Below are 11,416 nucleotides of genomic sequence, written 5' to 3'. Positions count from 1 at the left end.
TGGAAACCTAGTCTGACACCATCCGTAACCACATTTGCCACTTGTATGTGAAGAAATTCTTCCAAAAGGAAACCAACAATGATCCATTAATTTACGGGCAACTCTTAGTAGTCAATAGTTACATGGTAACTGTGATATAAAATGCCTGGAGAAGACTTAGTTCTTGAGGTTTCATTTGAAAATCCGGGATGAAGAAAAAGTCATTTTTTTAAATGGGTGCTATATTTGTAATACCAGCTAGATTTATTTTATTTTTCTATGAATCACTATCCTGCTGTCTTCCTAAACATGCAGACCCTGGGACCTGTTATAAGCAGGATAATTCCTCAAAAGACGATGCTAAGAATTTCTGGCCCAAATTACTCATGAGTTATTAATTCTCTTTAACTTAGTTGCTAATTATCATTTTAGGTATATTTGCTCAAATCCTTTGACGTTGGAGTTTTTCATTTTATTGGGGAAAAAAGGATGAAAATCAAAATGTCATTTAACTCTTTATGCATACCACGCATCTTATGTTGAATCACTCTTATTGTTTTTACAGTATAAGAGAAAATTAAAAATCAAAGTACTTAAGTTAAAATGAGGCTGATATATCTCTAGTTTACATTAAAGCATGGTAATATTTGTTCAGACATAGGTAATATGTCCTTAAGGAAAAAGTTCAGCCTCCGGACAAACCTTTTAGGGTCACTTGAAGATTAGTTTACATATTATCTCATTAATCTCATTATGATCAACATTGATTGCTTTATTTATGGATTTTTTTTCTTTTTTTTTTTTAGGAAAAAAAAAAAAAAAGAATGAAGGAAAGAAGAAAGAGGAAGAGGGAGAGAGAACAGGGGTGTTTCTTTATTGCCCGGGCTAGAATGCAGTCTAAAAATGGGTATGCCTGTAATTGTGTTTAATAATAGAGACATAAAAAAAAATGAGGGAAGAAAATAATTAACAAGCAGCCAACCAATATTTCATTTAAACCTGTAAATAGGTGTGATGTAGTACTGACAAGAGTGTATATTTTGTGTATTTAAAGTGGAGAGTTCTATAAATGTTAATTAAGTCTACTTGTTCCGGATCTCAGTTCAAGTCCTGAATATCGATGTTAACTTTCTGTCTCATTGATCTGTCAAATATTAATGTTGAAGTCTCCCACTATTATTGTGTGAGAGTCCAAGTCTCTTTATAAGTCTTATATATCTGGGTATTCCTGTATTGGGTGCATATACATTTAGGATCTTTAGCTCTTCTTGTTACATTGATCCTTTTATCTTTATGTAATATCCTTCTTTGCTTCTTTTGATCTTTGTTGCTTTGAAGTCTATTTTATCAGCAAAAATTGCAACTCCTACTTTCTGTTTATTTATTTTTGCTCTCCATTTGGTTGGTAAATTTTTCTCCATCCCTTTGTTTTGAGTCTTTGTGTATCCTTGCATGTGAGATGGATCTGGATGTAGCATACCAATAGGTCTTGGCTTTTTTTGCCTGTCTGTGTCTTTGGATTGGGGGATTTAGTCGATTTAAATTTAGAATTAATAACAATATATGTGAGTTTGATACTGTCATTTAATGTTAGCTGGCTGTTTTGCCATTAGTTGATGCAATTTCTTAATTATGTTGATGTTCTTTATTTTTTGGTATTTTTTAGAAAGGCTGATACTGGTTGTTCCTTTCTCTTTGTAGTGGTTCTTTCAGAAGCTCTTGTAAAGCAGGCCTGATGGTGATGAAATCTCTTGAGTGCTTGCTTGTTCACAGAAGATTTTTCCTTCACTTATGAAGCTTAGTTTGGCTGTATGTAAAATTCTGGGTTGAAGGTTCTTTTCTTTAAGGTTGTTGAATATTGGCCCCCACTCTCTTCTGGCTTGTAGGGTTTCTGCTGAGAGATCTGCTGTGAGTCTGACAGGCTTCCCTTTATGGGTAACCTGACCTTTCTCTCTGGTTGCCCTCAGTATTTTCTCTTTCATTTCAACCCTGGTGAATCTGGCGATTATGTGCCTTGAGGTTGGTCTTCTTGAGGAATATCTTTGTGGTGTTCTCTGTATTACCTGGAGTTGAATATTGTCCTGCCTTGCTAGGTTGGGAAAGTTTTCCTGAATAATATCCTGAAGTGTATTTTCCAGCTTGGATTGATTCTCTTCGTCACATTCAGGTACACCTATCAAACGTAGATTAGGTCTTTTCACATAGTCCCATATTTCTTGGAGACTTTGCTCATTCTTTTTTATCCTTTTTTCTCTATTCTTGTCTTTTTGTTTCATTTCATTAAGTTGGTCTTCGACCTCTGATATCTTTTCTTCTGCTTGATCAATTTGGCTGTTAAAACTTGTGCATAGTTCGCGAAGTCCTCGTGCTGAGTTTTTCAGCTACATTAATTCACTTATATTCCTCTCTAAATTGTGTGTTATTGTTAACATTTCGTCAAACCTTTTTTCAAAGTTCTTAGTTTCTTTGCATTGGGTTAGAACAAGTTCTTTTAATTCCCAGAAGTTTCTTATCATCCACTTTTTAAAGCCTGCTTCTGCTAATGGAACACAGTCTTTCTCCATCAGGCCTTGTTCTGTTGCTGATGAGGAACTGTGATCCCCTGTAGAGGGAGAGGCATTCTGATTTTGGGTATTCTCAGCCTTTTTAGGCTGGTTTCTTCCCTTTGTTATAAATTTATCCATCTGTGGTCTTTATAATTACTGTCTTTACAGTTGAGTTTCTGAATAGACGTCCAACTTGTTGATTCCCGGCGGTAAAATGTGAGCAACCCACTGAGCCAGCCAAAACAGTGGCTTTAAGATTGATGGTGCTTTTCTGACTCTGCACCGTGAACCGCCACACCAAGGCAGCAGCAAAACCGCCTTGCTGGCCTCAAGAGTCGCGCTGGTGACACGTGGGGCTCCTCCGCTGGGAATCTCCTGGTGCGTGAGCAACAAAAATTGATCTGAAAGTGTGGCGTCCTCTCGTTCTCTGCGCTTTCAGTGGGAGCTACAATCCCGAGCTGCTAGTGATCAGCCATCTTGGATCTCTCTCGATTGGATTACTTTAATTTATATGGATTATTTTAATTAAAAAGTATGAGTATTAAATCTTTACCTATATAGTATTTTGTTATTTCATGTAACATTAATTTATTTATCTTCTACTTTCTGGAAGTTTACCTTTTACAGTTCTGAAACATTTTTGTCTTAAGAAAACAGAAAACACATTTAAATGAACAGTTTCTAATTATCCATTTGACATCTTTACTTGGAAGGTTAAATGTAGATTAGACACAACATATTCCAAAGGTGAATTTATCATCTTATCCATAAATATACTGTTTTTCAAACATTTTTCAAAGGTTTTCTACTGCTCTTAAAATTAAAGACAAAACTGCTCACATGGCTTATAAGTCTCCAAGGTACTCCTCAAGTCTTATTTTGTTCTGGTCACAGTCTTGTTTTAATTTCTTCAGCAATATTGGTATACTTTCCTTGTTCAAATTTACCATATTTCCTGCAGCTTCAGAAAGTAGGTTTGAAAAGGCTGTTCCCTAAGCCGCTTTTTCCCTGTCCTGGAACTATTGGCTTAGACAATTTGTGCTTATCCTTCAAACCTCAGCTCAATATTTTTTTCTCATCATTGTTCTAAAATCCTGCTATCATCTGAATGTTTCCCATAAAATTCATGTGTTGGAAACATAATCCCCAATGCAACAATGTTGGGAAATGAAGCTTTTCAGGAGGTATTTAGGTCAAGACTACCCTCATGAATGGATTAATGATTATAAAAGGGCTTGAAGAGGGAGTTTGGTCTATTTTGGCCTGCTCTTCTGCAATGTGACAGCACAGAGTTCTGGTCCTCCAGAGGATGCAGCAAAAAGCCACCATCTTAGAAGTGGAGATGGGCCCTCACCAGACACTGAACCTGCCAATTCCTTAATCTCAAACCCCTAGTCTTCAGAAGTGTGAGAAATAAATGTCTATTCTTTATAAATTAGCCTGTCTCTAGTATTCATCTCTAACAACATAAAGGAAGTAGGACAAATCCTTACGCTAAATCAAATATTTTTATGTTTGTTTCATGGCAATTATCAATTTTATTTAAATATTTGCCTGATCGTGTTTTCTTCTTTCCTTCTATAATATAATCTCCATAAAGGTTAAGTTCATGCATCTCAATAAACTAGTAAAGTTATTAGGCAGTTAATAAAAATATTGAATGCATGAAAAAATTCATGAATAACACATTTGTTGAGTCAATAGTTTCTGGGCTTTGCTTGATGCTGCTATTATCCCAAGAAAAATGATGAATGGTTATTGTAAGAGTTTTTCCTCCTCAGTTTTTATTTGTTTTGAACTCCTAAAAAAATTTAAAGTAATTAAGTTTGCTGGGATACTGATTCCATGACCTCAAAATATACTCGCATTATGAGTTTCTAAATTATTATGCTAACTAGCATATAACAGTTTAATTCTTGAATTTCAAGTCAACTCAGGTTATGAGAATGAATGAAAATCCCTGCTTGTATAAGTATGCTAATCATATTAACTATATGTATATTGATCATTGGATACTGTCTATTTAGCTTTAGCAGGTGAATGCATAAAAATAGGTAGATGCCTCTTATACATTTAAGAGGCATTAATTTGAAGACTTACTATAGATTGTAGCCTAATTCTTATACCTAGGAATTACCTGAAGAATGTGGGACTTATGAGCATGCAAATAGCTTGTCCAGTCACTCCCTGTTTAATAATGTCTAGATTCAAGTTTTGAAATTCTTAGTCTTTTGCTCTTTGTGCTAGATGCTATCTCATCTTAGAATTTTATTTGTGCCATAATAGCACGGATACATACTTTAATTCACGTTATTAATTCATGAAGTCATAAAAGCTATCTCCCTTAAGCCTAGAGTCTATACCTAACCATTTGGCATATAAAATTATAATCAGCAACTGGCAGATACATTTAACTTCAGACTTATTAAGCTATTTTATAAAAGATAATTAATTGGCTTGTTAATTTCAAATATATAATTGGAGTGGTTTTTTAAAAATGTGGATCCAGGATTTACTAATGGAGAAAAACAGAAATTTTCAGTCTTCAAGTGAAGAGCTCCTAAATAATCGTCAACTACATTTAGCTAATAACATAACTATGAAGGGTATTAGACATTATTAAAGGCTTAGAGTTTAGGATGAGAGAAGAAATAAGACAAAGATAAATTTAAAATGCAAGACGCTTTAATGATTTTGATACTAAAATTATGAGAACAAAAATTTATCTTCTTGCATTTAGTTTGTTTTACCTTATGTACTGAAAGGAGTCACCATGTTACAACCAGAGTGTCATGTTCTTTCTAAACTTGTGGGCTTTTCTTTTCATACATTATTTTTATGTAGATTAGAGGTTTTCAGGAGAATTAGAATTAGATTGGGAATTCCAAAATGTTAATTAAATAATAGTTTTTGAATATGTCAATATATTATTTTGATTTACTTACTCTTCCATAGTTATATAATTGAACCACTAAGTGCAATAATTATAACATCCTTCATCTATACAGAAATGTCTGGTTATTGAATTAATTTAGTTCACCAGAGTTTGTTTATTGGTGATAATGAAAACAGTAGGAACAACGTTATTGAGTTATATTACACAGTAATTAAAGAGATATTAGTACCCATAAACAAAAAAACAAGCATATTTTCTACTTTCTACAGGTAAAAACCAGTAACAGGCAATTCACTGCTAATAGATCTCTTTTCCTAAGCCTTTTAAGATTCTCAGGAATTCACAAGTGTATTTTCTGAGTAACAAGCAAGAAGAGTAAAACAGCAAGTGCTTCATTTGTTTTCTAGCCTGAGTTGAAACTAAGCAGCTCCACGCTGGCAGCACTTTGTAAATAATTCTGTAATTTATATTACTTTCCAAGGAAGCTGGAACTTCCTATGGATTACTGGGTTTTTGACATACAGAGAGAATGTTCTCATCACTCAAACTGGTGAGTGCAGTCCCCATTTTACAAATCAAATAAACATTTTAGGATTTTCTTGAGAAAAAATGTTTCACATTTTCAAAATATGACTATCATTTCAATGAGATTTCTATAATGTTTTTGGTAATATTTGATATACTCCTTTTTTTGCAAGCAATCTTATAGAAAAATATGTATAAATGTATACATGTAGGTGTACACACACACACACACACACACACACACACACACACACACAGAGACTTGCACAGGCTTTGGGGTTAGCTTCCATGTGGGATGTTAACAGCCCCTTTTGTCCTTTGTGATATCTATGCTTATGTTGGATCTCAGATCTCCAGTGACACTTGAGTTGCCCAGGAGCACATGTTAGACTGGAATTTGGGATAATAAATATGCACCTGGGAGAGAGAGACTAATGTTACTAGATGAAAAAATCTGTTAATGATCAGCAGAAAATACCTTCTATGGGAAACACATTGGAAAGTTTTTATGGGTGACAAGAAATACCAGAAGCTATGCATTTTTTTACTATTCCATTGGGATTCTAAATCCAAGTAGAAGGTAATTAAATGCTTGTTCCAGAGCATCTTGAGATAGCATTTTATGAAGCCCTCTTATCACAATTGTTCAAGAATCTTTAATCAATGTCTAAAGGAACCATAAGGAATAAGTGATTACTGTATGTCCTGTGAGGCTGTGGGCTGATAGTCCTATTCCAATTCTGTAAATACACTTTAACTGGTGTAATATCTGTTTACTACTGTTCTTCCTTCTGTCTAGAACTCAATCAGCCTCTGTTTAATTAGTTAAGCCCTTCATGATTCAGTAAAAGTTACTTTTTTGTCTAATTCTCCAATTCTTATATCTAATGCCTTTCTCTTTTGATCTTTGTCTACACCTTGCTTCCACCTCTGGCAGCCAGGTTGTCATATACAGTTTTTCAGTCCGTGCACTGTGCAAAGAAATCTGCCCAAAAAAGCAGCTGGAGACCAAAGTCTAGCCTGCATTCTTCCTCCCAAGCAATTTTCTGAGAGGGAGAGAGAGCATGTTTTTCTAAATTACACAAATTAAATTAAATAGAGTAGAAATAGCTTATGAGATGACCTAAACATCCTTTATAATTGTGGTCACAGAGAATGACTAATAAATAACATTTCAAAATTAAAAATAAAAATAAAGCCTAAAATTCCAAATGCTAATTTGTATGAGTATGCATGTGGATGTACTTGTGTTTCTGCGTGTGTGTGTATAAAATATGTATTTTCTACTTTGTGGGATTACAGGTCTTCAATTTACATTATTCTATTCTCTTTCTTATAAATGAACTTTCTGGTCTGAGGAAAAGACCAGAAGTCACATGTTCATTTTAGCTAAAACCTAATCCCAAGCTTGTATAAAATATTACAGTTTTCCATGTTTAGTGTCTGCTGAATACCACAAAACTTAGAGAACTTCCTGTCAGGCCTATGTATATGCTATAATGAAAGTAAAATATTTAAATCTTTAGCTGTGTGGTGAAGTATCTTCTTGAATTAACTGGTAGGAATCCCATTTAGATATTTCACACATTCATAAAAAGATGAAAATTAGGCTTCAGCCATTTGATATTCTGACATGTGGTATTTAGCCTGCAGAAAACGTCCTTTTAATTCAAGCCATGAAACCTCTTAGATAGAATGAAAGACTAATATCTGAAATTCCTTATCTATCCTTATCTTAAATTTTAATTTTTTTTTTTTTGGAGAAGCAGAGAAAAGCATATTCTAACTAATAGCTTTAGTAAGCAGAATTCATCATTCTCTTCCTTGACTCACTGGTTTATGGGGTATCTACCTCCTGCTGCAAGAATAAAAGGGAATTTTATCCATAAAAGACTGAAAGTTATACTTTAGCACTAGCACTAAGATTACTGACAATTTAATAAGGATGTTTTCCTCGTAGCCACCTTCATAGTCCTGATGGAGAAGCAATGGGTTACACTGATGAAGAAAATACACTGGACAAATTACAGGAGTCTCTTTATTCTTCATTTCCTAATCATGGATTCATTTGTGATGTGTTCAAAGCAGAGACTGGCCTTTTAGTTCTAAAACTTTACTTTTTTATGCTTTGAGATATAGGTGTTACAGAGATGATTTTGACATTGTTACCTGCCATTCAGTGTGACATTTTAAGACCTACAAGATATCAAAAACTAAGAGGTTGATTATAGCAAAATGCCAGACACTGGAATCTTCGAATGATTTACACATAGCCACACACCTTTGAAAACTGGCACAATTAAATATATAATACATCAAATATTTCCTTTTAAAGAAATTTATCTTTAGAGCATGAGATGAGAAATATCTCATTAGTCATCTACATCAAACTACTCATTATGTAACCATGCAAAACTTCATATCCTTCTACAATTGTACCATTAATCATCAATTGTACTGCCAGTAAAGAATGGATACATATTACATAAAAATATACATAGATTTTTACTTTTCTTGGTACCTTCCTGAAAACTGAAAATTAAAAATATTTAATATGGCTTTGACTTTTTTCTGTATCTTCCAGAGAAAGAAGATGATACTTTGAAAACTTATTCATATGCATGCTATTTCAAAAAGTGTACACAGGAAGTTTCATTTTTCTGGAAAAATATTGTTACTTATTTCCAGTTGGAACTGCATATTTCTTCAGAAAATTTAAAAGACATTTGAAATTGTCAGAAATTGGGATTAGGTTTGGACCCAAAGTTATTATTTCATAAAGAGAAATATATATTTAATATTTACTAAAAACATTTCAATATTTTTAAATGAATATTTAAAATTAATAGAAATGGTGAAGTGACAGGGCTCAATTATTACCAGTTGATCTTTTATTAATAGCTATTGAGCAGCCCATTTATCCCTAGAAATTTCCTCTGATTCTTGAAAAAATTTTAAGGTGTGAGTAAATATAAAACAGTTGATAAAGATACACGATACAGAAAAAAACACAAATAAATGAAGGCTATCAGTGTATCAAATTCCATAGCACTATAGAAAATATATTGAACTTATTTTATACTATTAATTATGTATAGTGTTCTCTAATTAAAATGTTTTATGTAAAACTTCTTTTCCTCTTTGTAGATTGTAAAAAATCCATGCATCTGTACTAAATTTGTCAAATGTTATACAAGACACTTTCTGACAGCTATTATGTGAGTGGATTTCAAACAAAGCTTCTGAGGAGTGAATGATTCAATTGTACAAAGAACACTGCTCTATAAACTCTATCATGCCTTGATAGAGAAAGATGGAATCTTCAGCTTGTGAACTTCTCAAACAAAATATCTCAAAATCTATAATTCAGCTAGAATATTCTGATTACCCTTTGTGATCAGGGCTTCTGTAAACCTTATTCTGTATTAAAATACTACAATTTCAACCAAGCTTTTAAGAAATAAAAACCAAATTGTTAATATGTATCCACCTGTTAGCTGACTTAAATAACAACATTTGGCAGGTCATGAATTAAACACAAATTTAGTTAATCATAGGGAGCCTGAGAAATTTACTCCCACATCTAGATAGCATAAATTTAAAAAATCAAGCCATATGATGTAATAAGATCAGTTAAATTTTGTGTGCCAATTAATTTCAATTTTTGTTCAGCAAATTCTAGGAACTGCCTATTCTATACTTAGAAGGTTGGAAGGTTCAGAAAAAGAACAAAATAAAATTCAAAACTTAAAAATATTTGAGTTTTATTTACTAAGTGGAAGTGTCTCTGAATTGTACAGAAACATATATGATTTTGATATGTAGTAAAAAAAATATGCTGCCTACTTTTCTAGTGAGGGGGTAGGCTAATTTACACATTGTTCGAGAAGCTGTCATCTGTTGTTTATGCTGAACCTCAAGCTCTTTAACCTTTAAAAAACCTCAGGCTTGAACTGAACTGTCCTAAATGAATCTCATCTGTTAAATATTGCAACTAATATTCACTTTCTTTCCTAATTTACTTAGCAGCTTGTTCTGACAAACACTAGGTGAAATAACACATCCACAAGTGAGAACAAACAATGTTCGGACCTAAAGCGGTACCCAATCTGGGGCTAATATATATTTGTTTGTAGACCAATATCTTTTACCTTCCTTTCCAAATAAGGCTTACAAAAGACTTTTACTAGTAATAATATTTGGGAGTAGATATTTCTTTTCCTTCCTTTCTTTCTTCCTTCCTTCCTTCCTTCCCTTTCTTCCTTCCTTTCTCCTTCCTTCCCTTCTCTCCCTCCCTTTCTTTCTCCTTCCTTCCTTCCTTCTTTCCTTCCTTCTTTCTTTCCTTTTCTTTCTTTCTTTCCCTCCTTCCTTCCTCCTTCTTTTTTCAGATGGAGTTCCACTCTTATTGCCCAGGCTGGAGTGCAATGGCATGAGCTCAGCTCAGTGTAACCTCCAACTCCAGGGTTCCAACAATTCTTCTGCCTCAGCCTCCTGAGTAGCTGGCATTACAGGTGCAGACCCCATGCCTGGCTAATTTTTGTACTTTTAGTAGAGAAAGGGTTTCACCATGTTGGTGAACCATGTTGGCGATCCGCCCGCCTTGACCTCCCAAAGTGGTGGGATTACAGACGTGAGCCAATGTGCCTGGCCTGGGAGAAGATATTTCAAGGGAATAGAGCAATAATAAAAATGTTGGCTACATCCTTGTCCTATGTATAAACATTTATTAATTTTTATACGTATTTTTCTTCTCTCTCCCTTCTTTTCTTCCTTAATTTCTCCCTTCTTTACTTTCTTCTTTTCATCCTTTCTTTCTGTTTAATGGGTAGACACTTCATAATTGATTTTCTGCATATAATAAAAATAACTTTGAATTTAAATTGTAATCCAGTGCTTTCCATCCTTATAAATGACTTGAAATTGATCACTTTCAGGACTTTTTGTCTAGAAATATTTCAGTGTGTATCCCTCATATAATTGCTACTGTAATATTTTTATATCATACTTAAGTATATGTAATATACTTTGCAGATGTCACTTCTTCCCTATTCATCTTACAGGATTATTGCAAAAATCAAAATAAGAAAAAGGTCCTAGGAAATTCTGAAGTATTGTACTCCTATCTGGTACAATTATCTTTTCTTGGGATTATTTTTTACAGCATATTTGTATTTATGATTATAAGATACCCTTTGAATAGTTATTAAAAACAATGAAGACTCATTCATTATGTTATAGTTATTTGCCACACTTAGCACTTTATTTTGGGCTGGTTGTCTTCCTTTATCAGTTTCTTTGGAAACTAGTGTATGAATCACTTGCATTAGAGTGTGAAAATAAGTTGCCATGGTTTGACCCCAAGTTTTGATTGACATGAGTTACCTCAACCATGAGAAGAGTTGCCAGTGTATGAAACACCCACACCTGTGGTTGATTTCAGTGTAAAATTGACATGCAAGCCTGAGTTGCA

This window comes from Sapajus apella, unplaced genomic scaffold (genome assembly GCF_009761245.1).
Source record: "Sapajus apella isolate SASKATOON/1434 unplaced genomic scaffold, GSC_monkey_1.0 scaffold55, whole genome shotgun sequence".
NCBI classification, from domain to species: domain Eukaryota; kingdom Metazoa; phylum Chordata; class Mammalia; order Primates; family Cebidae; genus Sapajus; species Sapajus apella.
This window is presented reverse-complemented; position numbering follows the sequence as displayed.